The sequence below is a fragment of the Bubalus bubalis genome, chromosome 9 (assembly GCF_019923935.1).
Source record: "Bubalus bubalis isolate 160015118507 breed Murrah chromosome 9, NDDB_SH_1, whole genome shotgun sequence".
In the NCBI taxonomy this organism is placed as follows: Eukaryota; Metazoa; Chordata; class Mammalia; order Artiodactyla; family Bovidae; genus Bubalus; species Bubalus bubalis.
Window position 1 is genome coordinate 72,553,730 of NC_059165.1, and position 9,077 is coordinate 72,562,806.

A 9,077-nucleotide genomic window follows, 5' to 3' on the forward strand; every position below is an offset into this window, starting at 1 on the left:
CCTAACAGCGGCTTGGAGGGGAAGAGCCCAGCGCCCCGCCCATCTCGGGTGCCGCCCAGCCGGGACCAGCTCCTGACAGCTGGTGGGTGGTACAGCGTCTCGCGTACCTGGAGACTCCTCGAACTCAACTGCGCCTTGTAGCCTAAGGGGTCGGCCCAATGCTGGCTGGCACACCCCTTCAGAGTCCGCCCCTTTTGCCCCACCTGGGCCAGGCTTCCAAGTTCTTGACCATCGCTCCGTCCCTTGGTTCTTACACCTCAGGGAACAAGACTCAGCAGTTCAGACCTGCCACCTCCTCAGAACTTGGCATAGCCTGGCTCCTCTGTCTTCTGTACAATCACCATACTCTCTGCCCTAACCCTCATCCTTCTCTGCACAACTTTTAGTGGTGTTTAAAATACAAATCTGACTGTGCCAACCACAAGTAAAGCGAAGTCGTTCAGTCTTTGAGACCCATGGACTGTAGTCCACCAGGCTCCTCCATCCATGGAATTTTCTAGGCGAGAGTACTGGAGTGGGTTGCCATTTCCTTCTCCAGGGGATCTTCCTGACCCATGGATCGAACCAGGGTCTCCCGCATTGCGGGTAGACGCTTTACCGTCTGAGCCACCAGGGCTGCTGCTAAGTCACTTCAGTCGTGTCCGACTCTGCAACCCCATAGACGGCAGCCCACCAGGCTCTCCCATCCCTGGGATTCTCCAGGCAGGAGCACTTGGAGTGGGTTGCCATTTCCTTTTCCAATGCATGAAAGTGAAAAGTGAGTGAAGTCGCTCAGTCGTATCGGACTCGTAGCGACCCCATGGACCGCAGCCTCCATCCATGGGATTTTCCAGGCAAGAGTACTGGAGTGAGGTGCCATTGCCTTCTCCGCCACCAGGGAATCAACCACAAACATCTCTTTAAAACGTTCCAATAGCTTCCTGTAGAGATCATTGGCCTGACCTGGCCCCGCCCACATCTCCAGAGGAAGCCTTCCTTACTTCTTCCCTGCTCCCACCCTACCTCTGGACCTTGCACAAATGGTACCGCTTCCTGAAACAATCTTTCTGCTCTAGGTCTGATTTGCTGTTGTTTTTAGTCATTAAGTCGCAAACTTGGCTTAAAACTCAACATTCATAAAACGCAGATCACAGTATCTGGTCCCATCACTTCATGGCATATAGATGGGGAAACAATGGAAACAATGACAGACTTTACTTTCTTAGGCTCTAAAATCATTGCGGGGTAAGAATACTGGAGTGGGTTGACATTTCCTTTTCCAGTGTATCTTCCTGATCCAGAGATCAAACCATGCCTCCTATTGGAAGGCGTATACTTTACATCTCAGCTCACGTTCCCAGAGAAGCCCTCTGAACTTGCCAGGTTCTTCCATGTCTTTTCTCCTGTAAGCATGGGAAAAGAAGCAGGTAGCGAAGTGATTTAGAGCACAGACTGCAGAACTCAAATTTAGCACCATGACACATGGCCTTGTCAAGTTACGCCATCCCTGTGTCTACATTTTCTCATCAGTAAACCAGGTATGACAGTATCATTCTCAAGAAGTGGTTGCAAAAAGTAGACATGTTCTTCTCACACACAACAGTGGGAATATAAATTCGTGGGGTCCCTGTGGAAAACAGTATGGTGGTTTCTCAAAAAATGAAAAAAAGAACCACCATGTGACCCAGCAATTCCATTCCTGAGTATATATGGAAAAAAATGAAAACATTAATTTGAAAAAATACATGCACCCCAATGTTCATAGCAGCATTATTTACAGTTGCCAAGATATGGAAGCGACCTAAGTATCCATCAACAGATAAATGAATGAAGAAGATATTATATATATATAATGGAATACTACTCAGCCAGAAAAAGGATAAAACTTTGCCTTTTGCAACAACATGAATGGACTTGGAGGGCATTATGCTAAGTGAAATTAGTCAGAGAGAAAAAGACAAATAATGTATGATATTACTTATATGTGGAATCTAAAAGGTAAAACAACCTAATGAATATAACAAAATGAAACAGACTCACAGATAAAGAAGACAAACTAGTGGTTACCTGTGGGGAGAGGGAAGTGGGGAGGGGCAAAACAGAGGGGATTAAGAAGTCTAAACTAATATGTATAACAAGGATATATTGTACCACAGAGGGAGTATAGTCAATATTTCACAATAACTATAAATGGAGTACAAACTTTAAAAATTAAGAATCATCTTGTATGCCTGTAACTTAGAATGATTGTATAGCAACTATACCTCGATAAGAAGGAAAAATAAGTAGACATATTATGTGTAAGTCTTCAGAATGCTGGTGCTGCTGCTCCTCAGTCGAGTCTGACTCTTTGTGACCACAGCCCGCCAGGTTACCCTGTCCAAGGGGATATTGGAGTGGATTACCACGCCCTCCTCCAGGGGATCTTCCCGGCTCAGGGATCGAACCTGTGTCTCCTGCATCTCCTGCATTGTGGGCAAATTCTTTACTGCTGAACCCAAGCCTTCAGAATTCTGCCTGACATATAGCACTAGCTTTATCATGTAAGCTGTGATTATTTAGGACTTGTTATTCCCTCACCACATGTTCAAAAAATATAACAGCTAATTCTGTAAACAGAAGGCAGGAACGGCCCAAAGGCCATACCATTATATCTCAGTTGCCTGGTACACAACAGGTGGACTCTGAATAGCTCCACCATGTCCCTTCCGGCTCAGGTCTGCCTCAACTGGGAGCACTTCTCTTGAAAATATGGTGTCATAGGTCTGCTGACCTTTGATTTCTATCCAATCTTCACCTTAAGTCCAAGCCCTGTGCTCCTTTTAAGATTTCTGCAGGAGAAAGGATACCCTGCAGTGGAGTCTCGGTCCTGCCTCCCAGTCAGCCCCCAGGCTGGTGGAGACCCTGCCCTTGAGAAGTAGCTTCCTTTCCCTTTGTTATGCAGAGGAGTCCAGCTTTCTCCACCCAGACTCCCAAAGAACTAGAGGCTTTTCCTTTGCATAACTAAAGTGAAAGAAACTGAAGTGGTTCAGTCATATCCGACTCTTTGTGACCTCATGAACTGTAGCCTACCAGGCTCCTCTGTCCATGGGATTTTCCAGGCAAGAGTACTGGAGTGGGTTGCCGTTTCCTTCTCCAGGGGATCTTCCCGACCCAGGAATCGAACCCAGGTCTCCTGCACCGTAGGCAGACGTTTTACCATCTGAGCCACCAGGGAAGTCCTAAAAGGCCATCAAAGTGATTTTTCCCTTTTCCCTCTCAAACAAAAGGGTCTCTTCCCAAAGATAAATCAGAAAATAGTTGGTTATCTTTTTTAAAAAAATATTTTATGTTGGAACACAGTTGATTAACAATGTTGTGTTAGTTTCAGGTGTATAGCAAAGTGATTCAGCTATATGTGTACATGTGTCTTTTTTTTCCAAATTCTTTTTCCATTCAGATTATTACAGAACATTGAGCAGAGTTCCCAGAAAACAGTTGGTTAGCTTTTAAAAACTGTTTGTCCTGATTCCCCCATGAGGGTCCTTCCTTGTGGAGCACCCTGGAAAGATGAGGTTCCGGGCACTGGGGAAGCCAAGCAAATGAGAGCCTCCTGCCCAGAGAGGGCCTCAGACCTCCCGGATTCAGCTCCCCACTGCTGGTCCTCTGCTGGCTCCTCCGTGAATGTGGTTGGTGGGGGGAGTGGGGTGAGCTGCCAGCAGGAGCTGGACCCCACATAGCTTTCATTCAACTTCCAGGCACTTTCCCGGTTTACCTGAGCCAAAAGCAGAATAAGGCTTTCACAGTCCAGGTTGTGCAACCTCCCTGTCCCCTGAGATGCCCAAGTCCTTCAGCCTAACAACCCTGCCCCTACTCCCTGCATCGGCACACGTGTGTCCAGCCCTCCTCCCACACGCACAGCTTCTCACACTGAGCCTGTGCAGAGTTTGACTCTCTCACAAGGTCTCTCATTCATTCACTCATTCACCAAGCATGTATGGAAGGTTCATTATGTAGCATATACTGTTCTAAGTCCTGGGGTTAAAGCTGCTGACACAGTAATAGGGAAAGATAGATAAGTAAACAGAGCACAGAAGGAGACATGCAGGGGGAGTCTGGGAGAGGCACCCAAGCCTGTCTTCCCTTCACGGTCTTGCTCTGTTGCTAACAATCTTTCACCAGTCACATCTGCAACCGTTCTCAAAGATGGTCAAACATGCATGGACACACACACACACACACACACACACACACACACACACACACACCCCACACTCCTAACGGGCTCAGGAGCCTGCCATCCTGTGATTTTGTCTTTAGTTGTCTCAGCCTCAATTTCTTTAGCCCCAGAATAGGTTCACCCTACTTCCTTTTCCTAGGGGTGTTGGAGGAATTGAATGAGTTAAGAGAATGGGTTTCACCAGAACAGGAAGTCAAGAAGAATTCCTCATGTTGACTGAGTTCCCACTGTATGCCATGTGCTAGGTAAGGTATTATCCATCCATTATATCCTTTGATCCTTCCCTCCAGCCAAATGGGGGAGGAGTCCTTAGCTCCCTTTTGGTGGTGACAGAGCAGGCACTCAGGCAGACAGAATGACTTGTCCAAAGTCACATAGCAAGTGAACTTGAATGGAAGTGAGCCGTGAACCCTACTCTCTTGGGCCAAAAAGGGGAGGGAGAGCTCAGGGTGACTGTCTACAGAGCTGGGATGGCTGGTGCTAATACATCAGCCCACTTTCTGTCTGCCTCTCTCTCTCTCTGTGGCCTGGAAAAGAGGTGATTCACCTAAGGTGAGTATGTATGGGAGCTGGGGCTGGGCATTGCTGTCTCTGCCCATTTGGCCAGGATTGATGGGGTACCTATGAAGTGCCAGGCCCAAGGCAGGGGTTGGCAGGCTCTGGGATCCTGGATTGCAAGGCTGGGCCAAGAGGGACTCCTGAGGCCAGGCCCCACCCCCCACCTGCCTGGGAGCAGAGTTAGGGGGAGGGGGTAGACATTGCCTGGTGCCGACCATGTTGTTCTTGGATGGCAGCCGGGCCCGGGGAACACTGGGGCTCTTGTGCAGAAGGGCTGCCGTAAGCCCCTGCCCAGGCCCCACTCCAGCACAGGCCTGGCCCCATCCTCTGACCCAGTCTTGTGCTTTCTGCTCTTCTTTCCTTTGGTTTTTCTTTTAAAACAATTTTCGTTTTGAAGAAGTTTTAGAAGATGGCAAAAGTACCCAGGGTAATAGATTAACAGTTGCTACTCAGAATTGACAATTAGTATCACTTTACCATTTTTTCCCAAACCTTTTCTCTTCTGGTTTCTCCCATAGGCTCTGGGGAGGTCTGGCTTGGCTTGCAAAATGGAGGTGACAGTGACAGCTACTGAGTGGTGAAAGGCTGGGTGTTAGAGTCAGACAGATAAGTTATTTGAATGCTGAAAGCTTGGTGACCTTAGATAAGTCACTTAAGTTAAGCTTCAGTGTCATTTTCCTTAAAATGGGAACAACAACTCTTCTGTGAGGGCGCAATGTGATAATGATGTGTCTAAAATATGATGCACACAGCTCATGTTCAGGAAAGAATAGCCAATACTGATACAACTATGGGCCTAGGTAGGACCTGGTCCAAGGTGTGGGAAATATACTCCTGAGGCCAGAAGGGAGGGACTATGAGGGTCTTCTCTCCTCCAGTCCTCATATCTCCTCATAAGCCACCCATTGGGCACATCTACATCCAGTTTCTACTCTGGGGACAACAAAGCCAGGAATTACAGGCTGCCCAGGACCTTGGTAGCAGAGGCGGGGAGCCTGGTGCTGATGTTTGTAGTCTGGGAGAGTTCTCAGGGAGGCCTCCTGAATCAAGAATGATGGATAAGAATGGACTACAAGGGATATGAGGGTCCCTCTGGGTCAATCCTGCTACCTCCCAGAGTCTCAGCAGCATTCTTGGTCCCCTCATGCCTGGTCTCAGATACTGTTAGCCTGTGTCTTGGCATATTAGGACCAGAGGTGTCTGGGGGCTTTTGTGGTTTGCCAGACTCAGGCCTCCCTTAGCCCCAAGTCTGGAGGTAGGTGAAGGTCATCTTGAAGTCATCAGGATTGTAGTCTCTTCTGGGCACTAGACTTTTACCTCATGGTTGCAAAATGGTAGCTTCAACTCCTGCCATCACATCTGTGTTCAGGCAGGAAGAAAGAAGAAGCCACAAAGAGTTGAATCTATACCCAGCAACTTCTGATTTTATTTCTTTGACCAAACTGTGACACATGGCCATGCCTAGCTGCAAAGGAGGCTGGGAAGTACATATATTAATTCTGGTGGACACATTGTCTTCCCTAACAAAACCTGGATCCATTAAAAAGAAGGGGTGGCTGAGCATTGGGCAAATGCCTAATGGTGATACAGTCTGTATCACTAGTCTCATCGGCCCAGCAGTGACTTGTTTAAAACACAAACCTAACCCAGTCACTCCTCAGCTTCAACTACTCTCTCCCCACCACCCACTGGTATCCCCAGCTCTTTAGCCTAGCACTCAGGACCCTTCAAGACTGGTGTCTACTGCTCTCTCCTGTCCAATTTCCCCTCTCTGATTTCCAGCTGCACTGAACTCTCTCCTGAACAGACTTGATTTTTCACATCTGATGCCTTTGTACTTGCTGTTCTTCTTGTTGGGATTATCTTTCCTTCGTGTCCCTCCTTCCCTCTCTCCCTCCAGTTATCCCACCAGATGCCTGCCATTTGGGTTTCTGGATTCCTCTCAAGCATTCCATCTTCTCTGAGACCCTTCCTGACCACCCCGATCTGGACATTTAAATCCTTTCCCTCTCTGTGGAAACAGGACCTCTTCTCTGAGGTCCTGGCCCTCTCTTACTCTGAATTCATTCGAGGTTTGGGTAGGGCCAACACCTCTCCCTGGTCCTGTGGTGGGCATGTGTCCCTTCACCCGGACAATGAAGATATTCCATCTTCAGCCTACTATGACCAGGCTAGGGATGAGCATACGGCTCTAGCTGGGCCAGTGAGAGGCTGGCTCGGCCTTTTATTGGAACTAATGGGAAGCTAACACTCTCAGAGGTTTCTGAGGTATGAATATGGAAGTCTAGAGCTGCTTGAGTAAATTTGCCTGTTAGTGAAGCCAACACAGGAAACAAGAGGGCCAAGAGATGGAGCGTGCTTGGATCCAGCCATGCCTGCAGCCATTACCTCTTCGAACCTTCCATTTATATAAGCCAAATACTTTTTTTCTTAAGTTAATTTGACTTTTGTTTTCCCCCAAACTCTTTATACGAAAGCCTCTTAATAGATATCTTCCCCAGGAGAAATTATTCCTCCCTCCTTTGTGTCCTCACCACCCTCCGTTGGCTCTTGGACCATACTGTTCATTTGTTCACATGTCAGCAAATTCATCATGTCTCTGCTTCCATTTGTTTAAAACCATTCAGTGGCTTCCCATTGCTTTTAGAATAAAGACCTGTATTAGTTATCTATGACTGTATAACAAATTACTCCCAAACCTAATGGCTTAAAATAACAAACATTTGGCTGGCTGTTGACAGGAGCCCTTCACTTCTCTCCACACAAGCCTTTCCACAGGGCTGCTTGAGTGTCCTCAGGACATGTTAGCTGGTTTCCTTCATAGCTGGTGATCCAAGAAAGACTGACTGCATGTCTTTTATGATTTACTCGAGAGTCATACTCGGTCATTTCTACATTATTTTAGTTGTCAGAACTGAATCACTCAGTAGAGGCCACTCAAGGTAGGGAGTGGGGTTGCTGCTGCTGCTGCTAAGTCGTATCAGTCGTGCCTGACTCTGTGCGACCCCAGAGACGGCAGCCCACCAGGCATCCCCGTCCCTGGGATTCTCCTGGCAAGAACACTGGAGTGGGTTGCCATTTCCTTCTCCAATGTGTGAAAGTGAAAAGTGAAAGTTAAGTCTCACAGTCGTGTCCGACTCTTAGCGACCCGATGGACTGCAGCCCACCAGGCTCCTCCATCCATGGGATTCTCCAGGCAAGAGTACTGGAGTGGGGTGCCATTGCCTTCTCCGAGGGAGTAGGGTGGGGGAGAGGAAATTAAAACTTGAATTCCTGAAGAGAGGAATAGTTTAAAACATGCATGGCTATATAAGATCACTATAAGATTATAATAAAACCACTATAAGACCAGATCCTACTCTGGTGTTTGTTGTCTGAACCCTTTTCTAAGGTTTGGGAAATGCCCCCATTTTCTGCCAAAAATGTTAGCTGCTCTCCAGATTTCTCTTCCAGCTAAGGCCCAGGCTCTTCCAGTTCACACCATCTCCTCCAGAGAGCCAGTGATGCCCATAAGTTGGGCTGGGGAGGCCCAGGAGCAGTTTTCTCTGGTGGGGGCTGTGGGTCCTGGGCACAGCGTCAGGACGGGCTGGGCTGCTGGCAAAGGCAGCAGCGTCCAGAGCTTAGCGTAGGCAGGGAGAGCCGTGTCCTTTCTGCGCCCGTTCTGTGATGTGAGAGGGGTTATATACCTCAAGCCCAGCTCTTTAGCACTCTTGGTAGTTTCTTGAATTTGAACTAGCTGGAATTTATTTCTGCTGCTTTCTGCTGAAAATCTTGACTCACCCCGAGGAACTTGGCCCTGCTAGTCTCTCCCCTTACATGGTGACATAGTCTCCCTCCTTCCAGATGACAAGCATATGCTTGCCTCGAGGCCTTGGCACACACTGTTCCCTCTGCCTGGAATATCCCCTCCCCCTCCCCTGCACCTGTTACCCATCACCCCAGCCTAGTTCCTATCCAACCTCCCAGTCTTAGTTTGAAGCTCGCTTCCTCAGGGGGGCCCTTCCTGCCCCTCCCCCAGCCTGGGCTCAGTCCCCCAGTTCTACGCTTTAGCTGCAGTCGTTTTCCTTCCCAGCACTTTATCACAACTGTAATGAGTAACTTGTACCCATTGGGTCCTCTGGGACAGAGATTGTGTCTCATTCCAGGATCCTGGCATACAGGAGGCCCTGCGGAAAAATAAGTTCACTGTCCAATACGCTCCAGGGAGCTCTCTCCTACACTAACAGCCCTCTGCCAGAAACTGCTCAGCTCCTGGCCAACTTCCTGGCCCTCAGGTGCAAGTAACAGATTTCCCAACTCTAATCAGCTTATTGAGATTGAA

General features: G+C 48.3%; 1 long non-coding RNA gene across 1 annotated transcript; it reads right to left on the minus strand.

Moving 5' to 3' along the window:
* Window positions 1–1,178: 1,178 nt before the first annotated feature.
* LOC123335244 lies at window positions 1,179–2,362 on the minus strand. The gene is made up of 2 exons (XR_006553649.1): window positions 2,244–2,362; window positions 1,179–1,382 (listed from the first exon to the last, which is right to left on the minus strand). It is a non-coding gene; the product is annotated as an uncharacterized LOC123335244 (long non-coding RNA).
* Window positions 2,363–9,077: the final 6,715 nt, after the last annotated feature.